Source organism: Python bivittatus, unplaced genomic scaffold (assembly GCF_059951505.1).
Source record: "Python bivittatus isolate LINGU-HERP-01145 unplaced genomic scaffold, Pbiv_v1 ctg000670_np1212, whole genome shotgun sequence".
In the NCBI taxonomy this organism is placed as follows: domain Eukaryota; kingdom Metazoa; phylum Chordata; class Lepidosauria; order Squamata; family Pythonidae; genus Python; species Python bivittatus.
In genome coordinates this window covers 12,125,788-12,150,353 of record NW_028277094.1, presented here as the reverse complement: position 1 = coordinate 12,150,353, position 24,566 = coordinate 12,125,788, and the positions used below count along the sequence as shown (strand labels likewise).

General features: G+C 49.1%; 1 protein-coding gene across 4 annotated transcripts in view; it reads left to right on the top strand.

Annotated features, from left to right (window-relative positions):
- Positions 1-15,894: 15,894 nt before the first annotated feature.
- Positions 15,895-24,566, top strand: part of PLS3 (plastin 3) — a 35,711-nt gene continuing 27,039 nt past the window's right edge. For 2 of the 4 annotated variants that reach the window (XM_088151840.1, XM_088151836.1), the window contains exon 1: positions 15,895-16,028. The gene's annotated coding sequence lies outside the window, so the exon portion shown is untranslated. Of the gene's footprint in view, positions 16,029-18,372; positions 18,392-24,161; positions 24,182-24,566 lie in introns of those variants that run through there. The other 2 variants (XM_088151839.1, XM_088151838.1) reach the window with 2 other exon arrangements.

The following is a 24,566-nucleotide window of genomic DNA, read 5'->3' as shown; positions in this document are numbered from 1 at the left end:
GGGGGAAGAACGTTCCATAAAGTGGGGGCCACAGCAGAAAAGACCCGCTGCCTAGGACCTGCCAAGCATAGCTCTCTAGCCGACGGGACCTGCAACACGCCCTCTTTGCTGGACCTGGTGGGTGGGCAGATGTAATTGGGGATGGGCGGTCCCCCAAATAGTTTCAGAACCTCTACACTGTGCAGCACTAAAGTGTTGTCATCCTCTGATGGTACAACTGCTGAAAAATAGTAGCATAACTTCCTGCCATTGTGTAAGTCCAAAAGCAGGCTTCGCCTGGCTACAAAACGACACCAGGGCCCCCATTTCACTGAAGGTCTCAGAGACCCCCCTCCCAACCGTGGCTGCTGGTGTGTGCCACGGCCTCCTCCCCACTTTGCCCCCTGGCTCCACTCGCTCAGGTCTCCTCCATGCCAAGAAAGATAAAGTCACCCTCCCACGTCCCCCATCTAAATTGATGCCCACCCTGAGCAGTTTCCAGGGTGAATGGCTTCTTCAGGGAGGGTTGCTGAGGTTCAAAACGGAAGCGGACGTTGCTGAGAAAATCACCCGCAGAGCAGCCAAACCCCACAAGCTAAATTTGTACAAACGTGTGACACACAAGTAAGAAAATGGTTGTTTCACAGCCCAAAATAGCAATAGGAGGGAAAAAGTCCCCCGTTAGACAATCAGGTCTTTGCAGAGGCACCGGCTAACCAGCAGGTCCCAAACCCTGAACGTTTTCATATCAAGCCCAAAGTTGGTCTCCTGCTATTTTTGGACGCGCCGAAGGCTGTAAATGCTGCGTGAGCTGGAGATGTAAGAATTTCTTCTCATCTCCCCAAACCACAGTTGGGAGAGAGGATTTAAATTTGGCCCTTTTGAGGCAGTTTAAAAAACCTGTCTGCCAGTCCTATTTCTGCACCAGTCCGGATGCAAAAGAAAAGGCTATATCCAGACCCTCTCTTTAGCGCTGATGTTTGGATATCCTGGCCTCGACTCGGTTGCAACAGAAGCTGCTCAGGGAATCTGGCCCTGCCTTGCCAGGGCAGTCAGTGGGGAGGATGATCTGCCGCCCCTCAGCTCAAGGGAGAATCAAAAGAGGAAGGGGGTTGAGAGAAGGGTCTCGCCTCTCCTCTTTCCTTATCACCCAACCAAGAACTAAAAAAAGGTATGTTGTTTCTCAGCTACCTTTTGGCTGGTCTGAGAGAGCTGAGCAGGGCTGAGCCAGGTTTGTACTTGGATGGGAGACCTGTAGGCTAGGCTGGGAGATCAAAATAAACCTGGAATTTATCCATAATTTCTGTAGCATTGCCAAGAACTAGCAGTTGAGTTTGACTCAAAGGGGACTTGACCATTTCCCCCAACTCTTCATATCTGGCAACAGGGATATCTGCAGGGTGTGATCCTCAGGATATGGTCAAAAAAGTCAATATGGTGCCCACGGTAATCCAATTGAAGATCCACCTGTTTTTTTATGTGCATCACAGAGCTTGGATTGCATCATTGTAGCCATCATCATGACTTTTTTGACCACATCCTGTTGACACCCACAATATGAAGAAAGTAGCCCCAACTCAGCAGCTTAGCAGCTTTGCTAACTTAAACGTGTTTATAGAGGAGAAATGGAGATGCTGCTGAAAGGACCATGAACTGCAAAATTTCAGGAACCAGGGCTAAAACTTGTATGTTTTGAGCATGTTTTGGAAGTGGAGCACAGACTAAAAAGGGATTATATCTGGCAAAATTGAGGAAAGTAGAGATGCAGAGGATGAATGGGATCGTAGACATTTTTGGAACGTCCTTGGATGAGCCACAGGGTGGTTGTTGCTGCGAAAGAGAGATCAACACGGGAAGGCTTTGTCATACAGGACCATGAGCTGAGCCCAGCAAAATGGTGGGCATTCGCTGTGTAGCTGTGAATATTTGCGCAGTTGTCATTTGAAAACATTTAGCGTGATATTTCTGCCGAGGAGGGAAACTGTATGGGCACCCAGCTGAAAGTCACAGCCCCAAACGAGAGGAAGGGAAAACATGGGACTCCACTAGAGGGGAAGAGAAGAAGTTGCCATTCTGCAAAGTTTTGCCCATGAAAACTGGGGACTTTTTAACAGCCACCTGAAACTGTTACATCACCCCGGCTTCTTCTGCAGGCGCCTGTGCCATAAACACAAACCATTGAAAACACTGAGGCACAACAAGGCCTCCGCATCCTCTGCTCCAGCGTCGGTGCTGGAGGGTGGCGGAGCTGCTGCGGTCCCTCAGAGGAGGAAGCAGGTCCGTGATGTTACTCCAGAGGCCCAAGAAGGGATGGAGGCAGCATTGCCCCCGAGGGGGAAGTGGGGAAGAAGGGCCGCAGTTGGGAAGGGAAAGGGGGAGGTATCAGGGGAAGGGGCCGCACAGCTTCCTCCTTCCGCCGGCAAGGGGTCCAAGAGCAAGGGGCCTTCAGACGCTGCTCAGCTGGCTTCGCAACAACCTTTGACGACAGCCGAGGAGAAAAGTAGACAAACGTGGTCCAGGAGGGAACATTTCTCCACGGCAGTTATTTCAAAACCATTTTAGGTATATATAGCTTTGCCTCCTATAGCTTTTAGCCTCCTATTGATTAACTCAGAACTGGAGATATGTTTTGGAAGGCTTCATCAAGCGCCCCGCTTCCCATTTCAGTCTCCTTGCTGCTTTGTCAAGGACTTTTCATCTTTGGGAAGGCAAAGTTACTCCAAAAAGCAGAACGTGAATGTTCTCATGCACAATCTTTTTTGTTCCTTCTTCTGCTTCTTCTTCCCTGGGCTCTGAATGCCCACTCTGAATGCCTTTCTCATCCTCCTTTCTCAATTTTTTATTTACTGCTTCTTGCTATGAACGCATTTATAATTTCTCTTATTCTGTCTGTGGGTTTTCCTTATGGTCTTTTCCATTCTCAGAAGCTTTGAGAATGGAATAAATAATCACAACTATTATTATTAGCACTGAAACAAAAAGGGAATTTCTGACCCATATTGGACACACTGCATCCCTGTCCTTGAGTAACTTCCTCTGCTGGGGACTCTTTGTGGAAACTTGCCTTTCCTTCCTCCAGAGATGGCTGAACTCTACTTTGAAAGCAGAAGTTGGCAGGTTTCTCAGGTCTACAGTTAAAGCTCTGAAGGGTTGGCCTGGGGCCTGGATTGCCAATCCCGATCATCAATAGCAGCACAGATCTGCTGATGTGGCCCGAGGCAGTTTCCACTGTCCCTTCCTTGAGTCAAGCCCTCCAACATATCCAAGAGGCCCATCAGCCCTATCAGTCCTTTAGTGGAGTGCTGCTAACTTAAGCCTTCAGGCATGATTCACAGAAGCGAAATCCAGACTCCAAATTGTGGAATTATCCAGGACTTTCCTCAGACCTTCATCATCTCTGGCTACCCACTTTAGCAGTTGGATTGAGGGAGGAAGTCAAAATGTGGAGCAACTTCGGGATACCTTTCCCACCAGCCTTCCGCAAATCCTCATGCTTTCTAGACAGGCTGAGATGAAAGCCACAAGAATTTCTGGCTGGCATGACCCAAATTTGGGTATTGGAGGGGTTGTGGCCCCAAAGGTGAAGGACCACGTTCCTCACTATGTGCCACCACCCCTTCCTTGGTCATCATCTTTTTGGGGATGAAAACTGTCCTTTTACATCTAACCAAAACTTAGTTACTTTTACTTACATCGGCACAATTCATAGTTTCCAGACAGGAATTTAAACTCACTCTGAAATCCACATGAATTTTTAACAACCGGCCTCCCACCCTGGCACTTGTCTAGCAACATTTGGCCAAATAAGGGGGCCTGTTTTCCCTCCTTGCTGGTGTTGCTGCTCAGCCTGTGTCTTGTGTGACTGGAGAAGACATTGCTCTCCTCACCTTCACATCAAATTGGGTCAAATCTAATCTTTATTATGGTCATAGACCAGCATATTCCTCACCTTCAAATTCTCTTCTCTCCCAGTATGTATTGCCAAAGGGGACAGGCCACTGAGGCAAGGCTTGCTCAGAAGTCTAGACCATCTTGGGTAGGAAGCTGGTGAAGAACAAATGGGTGTGCATCTTTCCAAACTTCCCCAAATGTTCATCCAAAGTAATCACCTGTTCAAAAAACGAAGAGCAGGAGCCAAGTCTGAGCTGAGCTATCTAGATCAAGGTGGCTGAAAGGAAGTCCTCCTTAGAAATAATACCCAGGGAAGGGATATCTCTGTGCAAGATGCAGGAATTGCTCTGAGCCAAGGGCAGGGCAGAACGGGGCAGCTTCCAGAAGCATTTCTTCTCAATCAAGAGCAGGACTTACTTAGCTTGGCAACGGGAGCAGTGATTTTTTTTTACACATTTCTTTAAAAATGCAGCTGGAATGACTGAATAAAAGGGTGGCGTCATGGCTGACAGTGGGGAATGCGTCAAGTCAGCATCCTTGCTCTAACCAGCTTTCTCCAGTCTTTCCCCAATTTGGTGACCTCCAAAGGTTTTGGACAGTGATGGCTAGGGATGATGGCAATGGTGTCCAGCTCATCCAGAAGGTCCTGGTAGACAGGAGCTTGTTATTGACATTATTTTGTGAGGATTACAAGTTCTAGGTGAGATGCCTAACCATTGATTTTCACTGTCCAGAGCCCAGCAGCACAGGAAAAGCCCTGAGGTTGGATCAGGCCGACAGCCCACCTAGTCCAGCATCCTGCAGCCCCTTGGCTGCATTGCAGAAACAGAAAAGAAGGCGATCATGCTCCTTCACCATCACGCCCCAGCAGCTGACCTTGCCATGCTCCTAGAGGGGACCTAGCCATCCGATGTAGCAGAGATCGGGAGCTCGGTCCTCCATGAGTTTGCTCAGTCCCTTTTAAAACCATCCAACCATCTCTCTGTACCTCTTAGGGATGTATATTCTATGATTTCCTTTTATTGATCCTGCATGATGGGTGAGCCCTAGCTCCAACATCATGAGTGAGGGAGAACACCTTTTTATCCACGTTTTCCACACCAAGCATGATTCTGTATCCTTTGCCTCCTTTGCTCCAAGCTAAAAAGCCCTCACATTTGAAGCCTTTCCCCATCAGCTTCCCTCTTCGTTTGGACCATCATCTTCTGTATCTTGTCCAACCTGAGAATCTCCCTTTTCAGGTGCATTGACCAGAAGAGCAAATAGCATGATAGTTGCACCTTAGATTTTTGAAAGGGAATGATTATATTGGCAGTTTTATTTTCATTTCTTTAATATATCCTATAATGGGGTTTTCCTCTCTAGCAGCCACCGACAGGTAGACATTTTCATTGTGTAGAGCCCTCCACAATGACTTCAGCATCCCTTTCCTGATCAGATAGACCAGGTACAGGTGAAACAAGAGTTTCTAGAACTTACATCTCCATCTACCTGAACTCTTCCATGCTAGAAAGAGGTATCTTTGATATGAAGAGTCCTGAAAACTGCCAAGATGGGCACAGGATGGGATGTAAAACTCTTGTTCTCTTTCCACCAAACTCAAGGTCTGTGTGACTATCCAGTCTCTGGCAGAAAAACCCGCCATGTTCTTCAGCACACATCTGTTCAAGAAGGAAGGGTGTCTGCAAGTCTGGACCAAAGGCATAAACCCAAAATATCTGGAACTGAATTCAGTTTACTTTGTCTGAATTTTCACTCTCCCCTTCTTCCCCCACCAAGCAACAGTGCTGATGTCCACATGAATTTAGGGAGGGGGGATTGAATGCTCCCCACCCAACTTTAAGTGGCGTGTTATCTGAAGAGAGAGGGGTTCTGCAAGGTGGGTGAGGGGGCCAGCTCTTTTCCTTCTCTGCTGCTTGGAAGCTGCAAACCAAGAGCTGCCCTGAAGCCGAAGGAAACCACAGGAATGCATTTCTGTCTCTGAAAAGGAGCTGGGGAGAGACGCCTTGCATTGGAAAGTAACAAGCCTGTCCTGCAGAGACGATGGAGGGAAGGGCATCCTCTTGTCCCGTTGGGCATAATCACTGGGAATGCAGATCCCGGGTGGGGCGTATTTGCCTCTTTCCCCAGGAAGGGAGATGAAATGGGAGGGGGGCACGTTCTGTTTATTACATTGTAATAACTTTCCTCACTGATTGCAGGGGGCAGTTACCAGGAATACAGCCAGCGATTCTGCTTCAGGGTTTAAGTAGATTCCTCGGTTAGGAAGAAAGTCTGTTCCTCCAGCCTGAGCCATCTTGTTCCCTGGCTGTCAGAGCTGGCCGTGGGAAGAAGGCTGAAAAGGACCTTTAGCAAAGGTCCAGAGAAACTGGTTCAGGCTAGGAAGACAAGGAGAATGACCAGGGAGGGCAGCTGAGCCCTCCTGCTGGGGGAGAGGGAGGGAATTGGGGGTGGGGGAGCTAGCCTTGCCCGAAGCTGAGCAGGAGGGTACATGAGAGGCACTCTTCAGGAGGTTACGCTGAAGAGAGTCAAGACCTATTGTCCATCATTCCAGAGTGTGGGATCCAGAGGAATGGGTTTAAATTGTCCTTTCCAGCTTTCCAAGGCCCTTAAAACATGGTTTTGCCAATGAGCTTGGGATCCCAGGATAGAGTGGAGCCTGTCCGATGGCTGTATAATAGTTAACCGATGCACTCCGTGTATGCTTTGCCACCGTTCTGTCTTCTTTTCTTGTTTTCATCTTGTTTTTCATTTTAATTCAAATTGTGTTTTTAATGGGTTTTATGTATTTTGTTTTATTACGTCCACCGCCCAGAGTCACTATGTGAGACGGGCAGCTATGCCAATGTGATAAGTAAATAAATAAATGTACTGTTCTGAGTCTATACAGGATGGTGATGATGATGAATTACATGCTCCCAAATCTATTGGGTTTATGGTGGCTTATTTCCCAGCCTGCTAGGCGGCTGTGGGACTTCAGCTCATGGGAGATGTAGTCCACATCTGAAGAACATTAGGTTGAAGAGAAACCATTTTCATTCAAGCCCATCCATCACTTGGACTGGAAAAAGAATTCTGGGCTGAGAGGGTCAGATTGAGGCTCCTTCATCATACATATATTATCTGTTTTCTGGCTTTTTCTAAATGCTCTTCTTTGGAACTGAATCCGAAATGTAAAAAAAAGGATCCTTTCATGCAATGTGGTTGCTACAGGGGTGAATTTTCCAGAAGGGCAAGAAGAAAGCAAGAGAGAGAAAGAGAGAGAGAGATGCTGAAAACGAATCAATTTCAGACAAAGACTCTTTAATAAAAAAAAAAGACACCCTCGAGGTCCCTTGCTTTTGTGATGGAATTAATTTAAAACGTTTAAAAAAAACCCCAAAGTAATGAATGTTTGATTGTAAAATTTCAGTTTATTTGATGCTCAGATGATTAAAGATTAAAGAAGATGGATGAAATGGAAATTAAGGAAATATGGTAAGGATGGGGAATGGAATTTCAGTTAAAAATTATTCAAGATGGCTTAGTTTATGTCAGGGCAGACAAAAGCAAAGGAGTTTTGTTTTTATTGTCCCTGGTATACAATTTGTTAGTGTGTGTTTGTGTGTGCGTGTGTATATTTGCACATGCGTGTCTTAGCAGTGAAGTTGAACAGCAGTTTAAAAAGCAAGTCTTGTAACCATGTTGTCAATTATTTTATTCCAAATAGAATTCAGATCAGAATCTGGGTTTTCTGAAATTCAGAACTGAAGTGATCAGCATATTCCCTGCATTCATACAACATCTTGGTTAGTTGCTGTTTTGAAGGGGCTAATTGTACTGCAGGAGCACACCCTGATCACTTAGTGCTTGGTTTACTCTACTCTGCGTACTCAGAAAATGAAATAGATCAGGCCAGCATGTTGTTTGCATCCAACCTTCTTACGCTGCATTTTCTGCATCTCTGCCCAGTTTTCTCCCGCCCCGGGAAATTATAATCCATTAGAATGGGCCCTTTTTAGAACAGGAGAGTAAATTACATATGTATGTCTGTATCCAGTGAAGTGGGCAATTATCTATCAGATAAAGCAGAACCAAAAAGGAAATAGATTCCTCAGAAAACCTGTTGTTCTAAGCTGTCAAAATGGCAATGTCTGTTTGAGATAAGCCACAACCAAGTTCTACATAGTAACAACTACAACTCTGCTGCCCCCCCCCCCACGTATGTATTTATGTGTTTATTGGGTTGATATTGATATGCAGAGGTGTGGAAATGCCACTGTCTTAGCAGGGAGAATTTACTGTGCTCTCTCTCTCTTTTGCTAACCCCAAATTTTGAAAAAAGAAAATGACTGCAAAAGCTCTTAAGATTTGGAAACAAAGAAGTAGATCCAAAATATGGAAGTAAAATATGGAACTAAAAAATTGTGAGCTTCCCGAATCACAGCTTGTTCCTAATGTGAGTTAAAAATAAGACTTGCTTGACCAGGGTTTCAGTACCATGACTAGAGGGTTAATTCCATCAAACTCATATGGAGGAACCTCTGAGTGAACATGTTTTGGGCTAGACTTTCATCTTGCTGAAATTTCGCCTAAGCTCTTGCTGAAAATCCGTTGGTAGGCTATCTTTTAGATCAGGGTTTCTCAACCTCAGCATATGCTGGCTGGGGAATTCTGGGAGTTGAAGTCCACACATCTTAAAGTTGCCGAGGTTGAGAATCCCTGTTTAGATGATAAACTGTATTTATAGCTTGCTGCAATCAAATGGCTCTTAGGAGCTTCCAAAATATACAGTACTATAACAGTTGAAACATGTATTGTGAAAATATCAAGATATATGACAAGTCAAATGAAAATAAATAAATAAGTTGTAGGACAATAAATCAAGAATATCCCCTCTAAAATAACTCAGCTTTCAGTATCTTCCTGAGGGCCAGCAAGGAAGGGGTGAGTCATATCTTCAATGGAAAATCATTTCAAAGCAATGTTGCTATCACAGAAAATCAGCACCGCCTCACCTCACCTCACCTCACCTCACCTCCTCCAGAAGTGTAGGACCATCAGCAGCTCTCCCCTACAAGAACTAATGGGTCCTGTCAGTAGCATGAGAAGGAAGAGTCTTGAGATGCATTTCTGTGAAAAGGTCCTAGTTCATGTTTTACAGCCCCTCTTGGAAAAAGAAGATAAGACAGAGGTTGGGCAGGACTGTTGGAAAAGATATTTGGCTAAGTTCTTGGAGAACTGCTACCAGTTGGAGAAGATGGTGCCCCTGTTCAAGGGAAGCTCAGATGGAGTGAAAAGCTCCTGCTGGCTGTTTGCATCATTTAACTCAACTGGACAAGTAAATCCTGTGCTCTTGTCTGAGAACAGAATTCCCAGTCTTGGGATTGCAGGACCAGCCTTCCATACAAAGTCACTCCAAGAGTCCTGAGGCTGCTGCTGTGGCATTTAGAACCAGGGACTGGGCGGCAGTAGATGTGTCAGGGTTCAGGGAAGGGCTCCTCACCAATTCTCAGGCACATTCCCCTAGTTTACAAGCTTTGGAGCACTAACATCACCTGATCTCCAGACAGGATCTCCATCTGGGAAGAGATGACCCATTCCCTGGAGAGTCAGTCCCCTATAATAGCCGTCACATTGGGAAAAACAAAACCATTAAAAAAACTCAAGCTGCTACCTCTTTTGCTCATAACTGGCATGAATTTCCATTGCATTTATCAAATGCCTTTTGTGTGTTAATAAAATAAGGAAGTTCAGCATTTCCCCCTGCTGCTTATTTTACTTCCCTCTCTGTTTCAATGGCTTTCCTTTTTACTGGTGTGACTTGGCTGATTTCTTTTCTTGGCTTAAGAAAGGCATGATTTGGGGGGATTTTTTAAAAGGAAAAAAAGGGGGGGGCAATCCCAAGGTAAAATTCCTAAGTCAGGAGTAAAGTCAAACGAACATTTTCTTCCTTTATGAAAGCAAGATTTATGAAGAACCAATGCAACCCTGAAGGTCAAATTTGATGACAAGACATGATAAATTGCTAAGACAATCTAAGACTTCTTCTTTTACGAGTTTTAGAGATGGAGCACCCCTCTTTACTCTTCAGAAGTTGAATTTGTTAATGCTGATTAGGTCTTCGGTACAGGCTTTGGAGATGTCAAGAAGCAGAGGCACTGCCTATGGGACGCTGAGCTTCAGTGTTGTCCCTCTTGTCAGTTGTAATATTTCTGTAGTGTTGGTCAAGTTTTTGAGTATTGCAAGATGATTTGCAGTCCTTCCTCCCTTTTTTTTGCAATATAGGCATTGGGGTGGAAGCCTTCTGGCTGGGCTCAGATATTGATTTACACAGACTCCCCAGAAGTTTGGAAGACTGTAGGAAGTGACCCGGGAGACTCTGGAAAAAGATGTCCTATGTGACAAGACTTCTCAGGAAAAGCTGCAGTTATGGTAAACAGCAAAATACTAGACCCAGCTGGAGGGATATTATAAATCAACGAGACAAAAATCTGGTGTTCCTCAGCATTATCTTTCTCCAGAAAGGACCAAAGCCAGCCCCAAGTCCAATCCAGATGGATACCACATTCTGTAGAAAGCCAATGACGGATCCGTCAGAACCCACAAGATGGACGTTCCCTCTCTCCAGTTCCTAACCAAGGGAATCCACTGATCTGAAGCTGTACTGAAATGGATCCAGAGAATTCATATCATCCAGAAAACCTGAAGTTTAGAGCAATCTGCACAGTGGGACACCCGACTTAAGAGCAGTCAGCTGGAGAGATTGCATGACGCTCTGTTGATGGGCTAGAACTATTTATTTCTGCATGGTCCTCGTGGGTGGAACTGTTAGGGTGGCAGTTACAGCTTTGATTCAGAGCAACCTCAGGACAGCCACCTCTCTCCCTGGGCCTGTGGATCTTTTAAACTTAATTTAAACAATTTAATTAAACAAAGGTGATTTTTAAATAAATTCACCTCTCTCACAGGGCCCAAGGTAGTTGGATATGGCAACAGATGCTCCTTGTTCTCAGAAGCAGTGGCCCATAAAGGTTATTCTTATAATTACTGTTCTTCCTCTGGTAATTATCATTGGCCAATGGCGATTGCTGTCCCATGGTAAGAGATCAGGTCCAGCTCCTACCCGAATGTTTTTCTTTTGATATGTCACAAAACGGTTGTGGCATGAATGTGTGCGTTTAACTTTGCATATCTCTAGCTTTATTCACATCTTCTGTCTCAAGCTGTTAACACACCAATTGAGCAATGCTCTTTGGGGGAAAAGCACCCTCATGTGCAAAAACCACATCCTCTGGTTTTGCTCCTTTTCATCACCTTTTAAGTGCATTTCTTGAGGCCCCAGGAAATGGGAGGGTCTGTGATACAGAACAGCAAATCAGATGTGGAAGGTGATCAGATACTCGGCACTGCGTTATCAGCATGTCCTAGGCCGAAGTCATTCTTAACTCAAAGAATGGGGTCAAAGATCGCCTCCATCCTGCTCTTCCCCTACTAGCCATATCAGCACCATTGTGCAGGGAGCAAACCTCAAGGTTCTCCCCCTGCAGGGAAAAGGGCTAAGAAGTGATTAGCTGATGGGGGCCATTGTTTGCCGCACTCATGATCGGGAGAGCCAGGGAACTGGAGCCTTCTCCCACAGTGTGCAGGCATTGTGTTTGGGGGTCTTCTGGATATAGCCATGACCACCTCAGAAAGGAATTCTGGAAGAATCCCAGTTTGGGGAAAACTAACTCGGAATGTTTGTGCCTCCAGAAAAACACCACCTGTACTTTCATTTCATTTCTGCTTAAACCTAGAACTCCTTGAGTCCCTCCCATGTTTGAGAAAGACAATGCACAAATATTAGTTCCAGCTGAATATGTCTGTAAGACTTAATTGTTCTAAAAACCACCAAGATTCTCTTAAAACCCAAATATCAAAATGTTTACTAGTTCATAATCTCTTTTTAATCATTGATCTTAGTATTTGTCCTCATTTGTTTAAATTCTCTTCTCCCATCCCCATTTCTAGCAGGACCGTCTGGATACTATTTTATTGCTCCTGTGGCGTTGCTTCTGTAGCATTGCTATTTTTCCCCCCTTACTACAGACACTGTGTTTTAATTTTTTAAGAAGTACTTCTGATTCTGTTGCCTCACGTGCCTGCGAGCACAGAAAAGACTTCACAGCAGAATCCCTGAGCCCTGAGCCAGGTGGAATGGAAGAGAGGAAGAGAGACAGGTCAGAAAGGATTGTCCCGGTCTGTTTAATCCCAACCATAATGCGGCCAAGGGCAACTTTTCCTATTCCAAAGGTGTCACCTTCCAAAACTCCTCCTCCACCTATTTCCTGCAGCGCCAACACCAATGCCAAGCTGGGTTCCCAGTGGCAGAGATGGCCGTTTGCGGCCACCCTCCCCTTGGCTCCCATCTCCGCCTTCCTGAGAAAGCAGTGGCCTCTTGGAGCAGACAGCCGGCCTCCTGAAGATCCACAGCAGAGCCCATCAGCCTTAAGCCGCAGGCACCGGGCTTGGCTGGGTCTCTGCAGAGCCTTTGGGGAAGTGGTGATGAGAGAAATGGAGCTGGAGACGGTTGCATCATGAGAAGAGGGAGAGGATCCAAAAGATGGGGCAACGTGCACAGCGGAAGCAGCGTCGCTTCTCTTTTTTTCAGTTTAGGAGAACAGCCCAGCAGAGGTGTGATGGAAGCAGAGGGCTGTGGAGGCAGGGCTGATGCAGAACCACTTTCCACACGGGGATCTGATACCCGAGGCTGCTTACCGATTGGCTTGTTAGGCTGACATCTGCCTTTCCATCAGGAGCCACGGGAGAGGACCAGCACCTCTTTGGCGATTGATCTACGGTGGCTGTCTAGGATAGGATGGGCCACGAGAGCAGAACTGGCCCCAAGTCATCCCACGAGGCTGGTCTCCCCGGCCCTAGCACGGTGCCTTGACCACGGCACCATGCTGGCTCTCATTTCAGAAAAGCTTAGCCTAATACTATAGTTGGCCAGAATGCTTTAAAAACAGCTTTCGCCAGGGGTGTCCACTGGGGGAGGGTGTCAAAAAAGCCCAAGTGGCAGCTGGACTTTTTTAACGCTTCCCCCAGATGCTCCTGGCCCCAGCCAATCTCCATCCCCGCCTTGATCTCCACTTACAGGAGGCACCAATGGATGGCTTGGAGGGCTAAGTCCTTGGCATATTTTTCCTGGCCATGTTCCTGATGCTGCTGCGTTGGACCCTTCTTCTCGTGCTCAGCTGGAAGACCCTGAGGGCCCCACCTTTCCCCTCCCCGAGCCTGGGTTTTGTGTTCCTGCAACAGCTGCTGAGCAAGCAGCTCTCCCTGTCGCCATGTGTGGGTCGGACTGCTGCCAAGGGACTCACGTGTGAGTTACAAGAGAGGAAACCCCAGCACATGTTTCCAAGAACAGGAGATGTTTGGGGCCGATGAGATGGAAGCTGTCTTTGCTTCGCGAGGGCTGTGAATTCTGCTGTCTAGTGCAGGGTTCCTCAACCTTGGCAACTTTAAGACGGGTGGACTTCAACTCCCAGAGCAAGGCTGGCTGGGGAATTCTGGGAGTTGAAGTCCACCCGTCTTAAAGTTGTCAAGGTTGAGGAACCCTGGTCTAGTGAACACAAGTCATGGATTTGCACCATAAATGGTGCCAAGGTGCCAGCAGGGTGTGGTCAGAAAGGATGGCAGCCACAACAGTGGGATTAAAGCCCTGCCTGTTTTTTAGAGTATGACACTATCGTGGCCCCCTCTTGACATTTCTGACGATCCCGTGGATACCCTCGCACGATGCCGTAAGGTAGAACTCTGACTTCCTTGTGTGAACTCAACTCTGCAGCTTCTGGACTAACAGGGTATGTGTACCCAGGCAATGATGGCTTATTGAATAATTGCATTTAAGCAATCCACGGTTTCATGGGATGTATAAACCAGGCCAATACAAGGAATGAAAGAAAATGTCCCAGTCTGCAGCAGGAGAGGATAAACGGGCAATAACCTCTTTGGGAGAAGAAAGCAAATGGTTCAAGTGGTGGCCACGTTACATCAAGTAAACCCACAGAATTTTAAAGAAGGCTCGTGTGTGAGAGAGAAATGCTCGACCTCTTTACGGGGCACTTGGGAATCTCCCAGTTTTGCCGATCTGCAGCTCACCGAAGCTCCAAGCGGCAGGGCGCTCGGTGGACCACTGAACCTTCTGCAGCCGGGTCAGGCTGCTTGCGGTCATAAATGAAGGTCTTCGAGGGACTTTATCAGAGAGGGTTGGTTGTAGCTTTTAGTCTGGGCTGTCTGTTTGATTTAATGCTTTTAGCTGTTTTTATGTTTTCTCTAGTTTTGTACAGTGCCCAGAGTCCGCTGGAGTCGGCAGCCAGTGAATTTAAATAAACAAACAAACAAATAAATAACGGAGAAACTTGTTTCAGTTCATTTTTACTGCAGCAGAGAAAACCGACTGCCCAAGTGTGTGTACATACAGAACGTTTTTTAAAAAGTCAGGCTTGCAGGCAGGCAGGAAGCCCCACTTGAGCTGAAAGTAACATTTGCTCTGAGGTTGGGTTTACCAGACGACAAATCCTCTGATTCTGTTGTTCTGCAGAGCCCACTTCAGCCAGTTCTTCCTCCAGAAAAACATCCAAGAGGGCAGGGATTTGTTTGCTCCTCTGCTCTGCACATCCTGGGAGGAGATCAAGTGTTGACACCAGGCGAGTCTTGTGACTGTCCTGCGACGATGCTCTGGCGCTCACGGCTAAGTGGGGAGAAGCACGTTCCTCCGTGTGCAAAATCTGCAGTTTTCCACTTGGCTACAGCATCACAAAACCTGATATTCTGATATTTTACAACATTGTTTAACATTTCTAGCTTTAAATAAAGTGATCTTACTTGATGGTAACTACCCAGCATGTTCTTTGCCAGCTTTCTTTTCTAGGGCCTCCAACCATTCCTAGCATAACTCCTTTTTCTAAAGAATCTGAACGCATGGCACAACCAAAATAAGGCAGCCTCAACTTGAGAATCTTAGCTTCCAGAGGTATTTCTGCTTGGTGAGGTCCAAAACTTCCTTGTTTGTTATTTTGGCTGATAGATAGATGATAGATGTGTTACAGCCCATAACTTTCAACAAGGAGGGCTACATCCTGGAGCGGATTGACTTGGAAGTAGAAGTAGAAGTAGAAGTAGAAGTAGATGCCACCTTGAAGTTGGGTCAAGCTATGGCCTACTTAAGCCTGCGTTCAGTGCCAACCAAGGGCATGCTGGAGGCACCTCATTGTGGACAGGAGGGCATCTACTGATACTGGCCACCTGTTCAATTTCAGAAGAAAATATTTTCCCCAGAAGGACTCCTTTAGGCCCCATTGCTAACCACGAACGGACTCCGCCTTGGTGGCTGCGCTGCCGACCGACTGCTTGCCAAGAGCTCCCACTTAGTGGTTTGCTGGCAGAGAGCGAGTGACCTCACGTTATGGCTGGAGAAGGAGGATGCGAAAGAATGGCTTTAAAAAGCCACCTCCACGAAAAGGAAATAGATACAGAAACCCGCTCGGCTAAGAAACAGGAAGGAGAAGAATGGGCAAGATTTAACAACAGCGGCAGCCTGGAGGAGGGGCAGGAGGGTCCAGCGGGGGTTCAGAGCGGCCCCCACTTCCCCGCAGGGGGACGGCAACGCTCGGGGGCGGGGGCGCGGGGGGGCACCCTCCTCCAGCCGCTCTGGCCCCGGGCTCGGCGCCGGAGCTGCGCTGGGGCGAAACTGTCAGCGCCGCGGGCGGCCCAGTTCGGCGGGGGGGGCCGGGAGGGGCGCGAGGGCCAGGGAGGGGCCTCCGGACCCCACGGCCGTCCCGCTCAGCCGGGCCGAGCCCCCGAACGGCGCGGCGCCCAAGGGGGCCAACCCTCCTGCGGCGGGAAGACCCGCGCGCGACGGCCGGCGCCCGGCGGGGCCCCTCCCCGGGGACCGCGCTCCAGCTGCAAAGCAGCCGCGGGCGGGGGGCGCCGCTCCCTCCCCAGCGCCCGCCCCGGCCTTGACGGGCGGCCGCTCGGCCAATCCCACCCCGACGGGCGGGGGGGGCGGGGCGGGGCGGTCCTGGGTGGCGAGGGCGGCGGCGGGGCGGGGAGGGCGCGCGGTGCCAGCCGGAGCGGAGAGCCGCGGCGAGCGCAGCAGCGGGCGAGCAGCCGGAGGGCGGAGCGGCCGAGCCGTAAGTGGCGCCCGGCGGGCAGGCGGGCGGGGGCTGCGCGCGGCTGCGGGTGCCGGCGGGGCGAGCTTCGGCCGCGGGCGGCGGCCCCGAGCGGGCGCCGGGAGAGGAGCCCCTTTGGTCCCGGGTCTGAGAAGAGCGGGGATCGGAAGCCTCCAGCGGCAGGGGCAGTCTACCTCTGCGCGTCCCCCGCCAGGCCTCTGCTGCCTGCCGCGGCTGCGCCTGGCGCGGGCTCCGAGCGCCCCTTCCCTGCGCTCCCACGTGGGGGCTGCCGGCCAGACGGGCTGGGGCGAGGCGGCTCGAGGGCTTCCCGGCGTTGCGGACGGCGGCGGAGGAGCGGGGGCGGGGGGAGCGGGGCCCGGAGGGGCGCGCCCGTGCCCCCGGCATCTCCGCCGCTGCTCCTCGGCCCGGGCCAGCCTCAGGCGGGCGGCAGGCGCGCCCCCGTCCCTCCGGGGCCGCCGCGCGGTGGAAAACTCCGGGCAGCCGGGCGTCGGAAGTTTCCACCGGGCGGCCCGTCCCCGGCGAAGCGCGAAGCGGCCCCGCGGCGGGCGTTTGCGTGGGCTGCGGGAGAGATGGGGCGTCCTTCGAGGGCGCGTGGCCGGGGCGCCCCTTCTCCCGCTTGGCGGGGCCCGTGTGCGCAGGGCTCCCCCTTTCAGTGATGCCTCCCGGGGGCTCCCCCAGCCCCCCGGGCTGGGTGCGGGGGCCGCTGGCCCTCCTTGCCCGAGGACCGGACCGCTTGGGCCTCCCGCACGCCCGGAGCCGGCGGAGTGCCTCGGCTGTCTCGGGCGCGGGGCGCGGGGTGGCGGGTGCCAGGAGGGGGCTGCGCGCGGTTTCCGGCACATCCGTCATCCGGAGGTGGTCACTGGAGGCCAGATGGGTGCGCCCGCAAGTCTCAGCTGCGCCTCCTGGCACAGAGGCTTCCCTGCAGAAGCTCATCCGCGACACACCTTCCTACACGGTGCTGCTCTCTGCTGCACCCCAACAGCCGGGGCGCCCCACGGCTCCTGCCACGGCCTCCCCCTTTCCAGACTCTGCCAGGGAGCTGCTGGCATCAGGTTCAGGGTTGAGGTGAGCCTGGCTCTGCGGTAGCCTCTCTTGCGGCACCCCTCGAACACAAGCCTTGCTCCCGGAGAGCCGGGCGTACCCCGGAATCACTTCCGTGGCTCTTGCTGGGGATCCTGCTCAGTGTCCAACCCCCCCTTCCCCTGAAAGAGCCACAAAGCTCAAGGAAGCTGAAGCACCCCCCAAAGTTGGGGTGCAGGCAGCTCCTCTGCAGCACTCCTTGGAGCTGGGGCGTGTCCCCAGAGCCCTTGCTCAATTGTCTTGGGGGGAGGTGTGGGTCAAAGGCCCCCATCCTGGTCCTGGTCCTGGTCCTGGCCAGGGCTGCAAGCTTGTGGCTCTGATGAATTCCAAGCCTCCTTTTTAATGCAGGAAGCCCTAATCCTGGTTAAAGGCTCAGGACTGAACTCCTGCTGACTTTGGGGAGGGGGAGACACCCTCTATTGTCACCCGGGCATCTTCCTCAATGGGCTGATTCAGGCGGAGGTTCCCCAGGTCAGGCCCTCCAATAGACCCTCTCTTGAGCCTGGCAAGAGAAAAGCTTTATTCTCTGGAGGAAGGAGGGAGGGAGGGGGGGGCTGATGGAGGCAGCAGGAGAGGGGGCACTGATGGGAACTTCGGGCAGCCCGGGCACAGCTGAGGTGCGAAGAAGCAGGGGAAGGCGGCCCTGAGCATTTGGGTCAAATGATGGCAGGGCCACACATGAGGCTGCTCCGGGAGCTTCTTGCACGTAGTTTAATTATTATTCCGATGTATATAACTGCCCCTCTGGTATGTATGACTCTGGGAGGCTTACACACTGTTCCCCTTTTCTCTTTCGGCTCCTTGCCTGCGTAAGATTTCCTGTCAAATGTCAAAGCTGGCAGAGGTTCAGAGAGGTTGTAAGCTTAAACGTTCGAGCCCAGGCACCAGAGGAGGGAGTTATGGCCAGGTTCGCTCCCAAAAAACAGCTGCCGCCGAGCTGCACCCAGACCTGGAGGTGGAAGTCAGCCCTTCCCTCCGCCGGGAGGAAAGTCGGCCTGGGAAAGCCCATCAGTGGTTTTGCTCGCACCTCAGGACTTTTCTCCCTAAAATATTATGGACACCTCCTGAAGCAAACAGCGCCGAGCAAACTACAGTTAATATATTGCATAACCCCAGTGGAATGTGAGGGTATAGCCCCAAACGGTGCTTCCTGTTTTTATTCTTTTCTGTGGATAAAAACGCCGTTCAGTACAGCAGGCGCCTCCGAATTTACCTTCTTGAAAAGGCAGCTTTATGCCGGAGAGCCAGAAGTGGGGGACAAAGCAGAGCGCGTTTTTCAAAGGGTATTTGGGGTCTTGGTGGTGGTTTTTAGAAAACAGCTGCAGGAGTCCCAATATCGGTCAGTGCTCCCCACTTGGCTGCCTCTGGATGGGCTAGACAACAAGGGCCATCCTCCCCGGCTGGTTGGGGATAATGGGAGCTTGGCCTGACGCCCTGGGAGGCTGGGAAATGGGCTCATAGAAGGAAGAGGGCAAAACACCCACAGGGCTTGCTTTAGAAATCAAGAGGACTCCGGCAGCACCTTTGCAGGCTAACCCATTTTATTTTATTAAAATGGGTTAGTCTGCCAATTTAAATCACTACTGGAATAAATGAAAGGGTTTTATTAAACCTTTTAATAAAATGGGATCGTCGGCAGCGTTGCTGCCAGAGTCCTCCGGAAGTTTGGCTGACTTTGGCTCTCCTCTTGGAGACCTTGTTTGAGGAGAGAGTTGGGGGACAAAGTAAACTTGCTCAGTGCTGCCGCTGGAACTTTTGGAGGAAGCGGAAAGGGCATTCTGGCCGCAGGGAAGCACTTGCTCGGAAAGGCGTCCTGGGTACCCAGGGCTCTCTTGGGGAAGGCTGAGAATCTCTGGCACATAAACAAGCTTTGGGTTGTGCTGGAGGGGCCGATGTTTGTCTTCCAGTCTATACATAAATAGGTTTTACCTGCAGACAAGAAGGGCAAACTTGCTCTTGGCAGAGGGGGAGTTGGGGAGGGATCATAAGTTGTTCGATTTGGGGGTAAGCCCAGCCATAGCGGTTTGCACCCCTTGGTTTATGATTTAATGTGATGCATGAGCCAAGCCGATGGTGGCTTATTCAGCAAACCCTGCTGTGGCTTGCTGTGTGAACCCAGAGGATGTGTATAACTTCAGAGAGAATCTTAGTTCTTACAGGCGTATCTCTGTATCTCTGCAGCTGAGAGGCCGAGACAAATTCTGGGTGAGTGCTGCGGCTGAATTGATTTGCGTAACAGGATAATGCCCGTGAAGCTCACCTGGACAGTCTGATCTAGAGGACGATTTAATCACTTTTGCATATGATTAGAAAAATGACAGCTAGTTGCAGGTGTGGGGGGTGGGGACACATGATAGAGGTGTTTAAAGTTATGCTGTAAATGTTGAATTGCAGCTGGGCTCCCATCGCATCTTCCCTCTCGGCCTTGGTCCCAAATACGTGACCTTGTTTGGAGACTTTCTGTTCACTGCTGCTGCCATCTTCAGACCATAGATAGTCATCCGGAGGAGCATCTTTCAGGAGACCTCCGTGCCATAAGCAGCCCACCTGGTCCTCTCCTTGCTCTTCTAAAAGGGCATTTTAGTCTCTCTCCCTCTTCAGTTCGGGGCTCTGAGTTCTCTGCTGTTACCTGCTGACAACCTTTTCTTCTGCTGGCAATCTGCTTGTGCAGTCCTATGTATTACTCATGAGTAAGACTCAGTGGGATTTACTTTCAGGTAAACTTATGGAAGATTGCAGACATTTCAGATATGAACCATCTTGCTTACTTTATTATGCCTTTTTTTAAATGTAACTGTACATTATGATATTTCTGTTTTTAGAAATGTGGTAGCAAAAAATGCTTATTTGCCAGAATTACTTCTGGCTTGGTAGGTAAAACTGATTGAACTGAGTTGTTGGGACTTCTTGTGTGTTGTTCTTAGTGGAACATGGTCATAGCAAAGATACTTTATTTTTATGTAGTTCCTCATTCCTTGCTGATGTAAAGCAGATGTGGAATATCTGAGGATGTTAGAAATGCAGCTGAGGCTGAACGCTGATTCTTATCTTGCTGGTGTTTTAAGAGGGTCTCTGGAAAATACACAGGGTGGGCCTTTTTCAGAGTGAGTTGTCTTACTATCCTCAGACTTGGTCAGTGCGATATATTTATGGTTTAAAACGCAGTGGTAGATACGTCCACTCATGGTATGGCCACTTGGATAATGTCCTTATTAGGGCTAATCAAAATGGCATAACAACGTGGACCTATTTTTAACTTCTCTTGAGAGGTGAGACATCACAAAAACCAAGAGCTAGGGGAAAGGCAAGGGAACCCCCCCCCCCCAAAGTAAGCCAGATATTCCAGCTAGGAGGTCTGCAGTCCAAAGCAGGCTCAAGACGGGGATTGCAGTCTGAAAGCATTTTGCCAGGTTGCTCATAGTATTTGGGAAAGAAGGAAGCAGCTGTTCTTCTCTGCTGGGGAAAGATGAGACATGCTAGTCCCATCCTGTCTTTTGCCCATGGGCAAAGCTCTCTCAAGCTCCTGGCTTAGCAGAAAGCACCGTTAATTTAAACTGTCTCCTTCCACAGTTCTACAGAAATACTCATTCTTGGTTTGATTTCTTTTCCATTTTCCTTCCATCCATCCCTCCGTCCGTCCATTGCTTTGTTGGCAAAATCTGGATCTTCCTAGGTTCCTTTGAGTTCCAGAACAACACCTCTACCCACATTGCATCGAAAAAACGTCCTTTCAACCTGTCCGTGGTTGTGATGGGAGTTGTAGTCCAGCTGATCTGGGGAGGGGGCCAGTTGCCAAAGGCAATGAATAGACAGATTTATGCAGGTGCCGCATTTGTCAGTGAGCAGCTGCAAAGAAAACCACTTCCTTTGCTGCTATTAATGAAACACAGTCTTGCAACCCATTTTTATTTCCCTCCAGTGCAGACCTTCTGCATTTCCTGTTATATCTGATATTCCACCTACAGGATATTAGGGAACGTCTACCTTGACTCCTGGAAGTCAGCAGTATAAAATAAATAGATAATCTGCATCTTTGCCTTAAACAAGCAGTTGTGATGGAGCTAATGGCAGGGTGCAGAATGTACCTTTGGAATACTTTTAAGTGGTGATTCGTCTGTGCACTGAATTTCCTTTGCACGGGCTGAAGGATTCCTAACAAAGGAGGCGACGTTACATTTCTTTCAACCTCCCTTCCTGTCCGCCTTGACAGGGCAAGACCGCTGGAGCTAATGGCTCTAGCAGCTGGCAGAACCTGGGAGGGAGACGGGGGGGGGGGCAGGATATGAACATTGTAGTCATCTGACCAGACTAAAGGAACTGCTCGATGGAAACTATGGGGAAAAGTGCCATCCGATTATGCAAACGTGATCAAGCTCTGTTTTACGGATGGGTACGCTTGCTTTTTAAAAATTTTGCTGCTCACTGATCGTAAACCAAGGCTCTGCACCTTCTTTCTGAAATTGTAGGAGTTCTGCTCTGCAGCACTCAGTAGCCTGAGTTGTTCAACACAGCCGCTAGTTTCGAAATTACAAGGTGGGTTTAGGCAAGGCACGGCCTTAGCGTAACCGAATTTGGAAAGTGGTTATCCCTTTGAATTGGCAACTTGGAGGTGTACTGTAGGGATAATGGCCAGATTTTGCGAGAAAAAGAGCTCATGAGATTTTAGCTATTTTTAATATATATGTGCACGTGCACATTGTTCTCCCTCGGAGAAATTAATGCAAATTAAATGAAGTCCTCCCTTAATATGCCCTCTTTCTTCATTCATTTCAGTGGAATGTGATTTGAAACCAAAGGCATTACTTGGTGGAATTTATTTCCAAAGGCTTTGCAGTGCATCTGTCCAAACACTCCCTCATCTTAACAGCCTTGTGGGACAATATTAGCAATGAACAGCAGTTGTCAAGAGATATTCTTTGCACGTCCTCAACTCTACCTCGAAGGCTTAGTGGTGGCTCAGAAGTTCTCCTTTTACCCCACACCCCTTGCAGCAAGTGTTCACAGCAAAGCCAGTCTTTCTCCCCCTTACAGCAAATGTGGCAAACAGCTGCTTGTGACACACTTGTGCGCAAAAGAGAACAGCCGCATGGCTCTTGGTGGCATTGCATTCTCTTGCAGTACAACTCAAAATGTACACAGTTTGAGAAACGCAGATATCCAAAAAGGAAATGTTGTTTCCACATAGGAAGCTTTAGCTCCAATCCAGCAAACTGCTAAATGGATATTTTCTATCCACAAAGTAGTCTTTTTTCTCCTCGTCCTTAAATCAAAGCTTCATTTTGCTAGTTTTTATTCATTCATTCATGCATTCATTCCTTTCCTACCTCTCCTTTCTCCTCAAATAATCAAACCAAACCTGTTCCAGTCATATGCTTAAGATGAGAAATATCTAGGGACTGTGAAACTTGAAAGAGTGAAGTATGCATTCTTGCCTTTTAAAAACAACAACTAGATTTGACCATTCTCGAGAGAGACCAACTTCAGTGCCCCAGAATAATCCGAAGGAGCCGTGGGCCTACCCCACAGCTGCTCTGCCCAAGCAGGTCGTGTATTGTTGACATCGGTTCTCAGTTCGCTGCATCAGGGCTGAGTGACCCGTGCAGGACTCGGTGGGCAGCCTTGGGGGACGTGTTCGTGTGGATCGGTGGCTCTTTGTGATCTTTTGGAAAGCTGGCTTCCTAACTTAGGGGACCTGGTATGCGCCAGGCATTTCTCCCATTTAAGAGCCCTGGAAGCCCTTGGCAGTTACCTTAAATGGCTTGGCCAGAAACGCATTTTGCTGTGATCCAGACATGACCTCCACCTTTGATCGGGCTTCCTGCTTGCATTCCTTTCTCAAAATGCATAAGTGCTGAGCTCATTCAGGGAAGTGACTCTTCAGGCCGCTGAAAAACTCCTCAAGAGGCCACTGAGCGCTGGTGCTGAGAGTCCTCCTCCGATCAGGCCTCCCTGGATCCTTCCTCCCCTGGGGTTTTCCAGGCAGGTTGAACTCTTCCCCATCACCTTCAGTCAAAACACGGCCATGGTGGAAGATGGAGTCTGACATACCTTGTAGGCTTCCCTAAAAGCTTGATGCTGAATGAAATAAGTAGAAATAACATTTTATAGGCAAGACCAATTAAAAGTTTATTTTCTTAAGAAGGAACTAGGAAGGGATTTACTGCCTCTTTCTTTCTTTTTTTTTTGACACTGCTGAGTATGAAGCTGACTGTTGGCTGGTCTTCAGTCTAATTGGATAGATCGAGGAGTACATTAGGAGCATTAACAATGGGTGGTTTCTTTGGGCCATGCACAAATGGAAGTTAATCCTCTTTCTGTGGCTCATGATGCTTTTCTGAAGAGGTGGTCCCTTCCCTTCCCTTCCCTTCCCTTCCCTTCCCTTCCCTTCCCTTCCCTTCCCTTCCCTTCCCTTCCCTTCCCTTCCCTTCCCTTCCCTTCCCTTCCCTTCCCTTCCCTTCCCTTCCCTTCCCTGTCAGTATCCATATATGGAATCTGCACCTTCCTGATTTGACTAGGTTGATCTGAGAAGGGTTTCAAGTATTGCTCCAGTGCAGACCTGAAACAGAACTGTTGCCCTGTTGATTTGTTTTACATTTCAAACCTCCTGCACACGTACCTTAACGTAGATTCAGCCGGAAGAGGGTTCATTTTTGCTCTGCTCTGAAAGGGGCATGTGTAAGGCCAGCAGTTGCAGGGGGCAGCTTAAAGATAACACCCAAAACAACCAGCCAGTTCAGAGCGGTCTCCGGTGGAAGGCCGGTGGACTTTCTTCTGATTGGTACTTCTAGAGATGTTATTGTATTTTAGAACCCCCAAAGCTATGAGGTCATTTTCCCTAAATATCTGAGAGGTGGATCTATAAATAAAGGTCGCCAGACTTTAGTCTTTGGGAACATAATGGTTATTTTGGCCTTACTGGAGTCTCAGGCACACCCAGATGGGGGTTTTGCAGAAAAAAATAACATCCTTTCCTGTAAAAGAAGGAGTTGTTTACCTCTCATTTCCATACGGGCAGAGGATTTGGAACAGGGTAGACCGAAGAGGCCCCAGAAGAACGCAACCATTTAAGCCAGGTAATCCCCATTAAACACCGGCTGATTTTTGCTCCATTCTGGGAGGATCCAGGTAAACTCCTTGAACCTCACCTGATATTCTCTGCTTTGTCCTGCTGGACCTTTGGTTTTGGGCAGAGTGGCTGAATGAGGACTGAATGAACAGAAGGGTAACCCTCACCAGGGTGCGTCCGGTGCTAAGAATTGGCTTGCCAGATTTAATGTGGGTTGACCGGCACCCTCTTTCCTGCAGCAGCCCACCAGACATATTTGGGGAGCTTTTCCTAGGGGTAAGTCCTTAACATTCAGCACTGGGAGCCCTTGGGGGCTGCCGAAGCAAAGAGATTCTCTTGCCAAGAGGGGTTGGGTGGTGGTGGTGGAAGTGGTGGGGATGAATCTTGCAAGC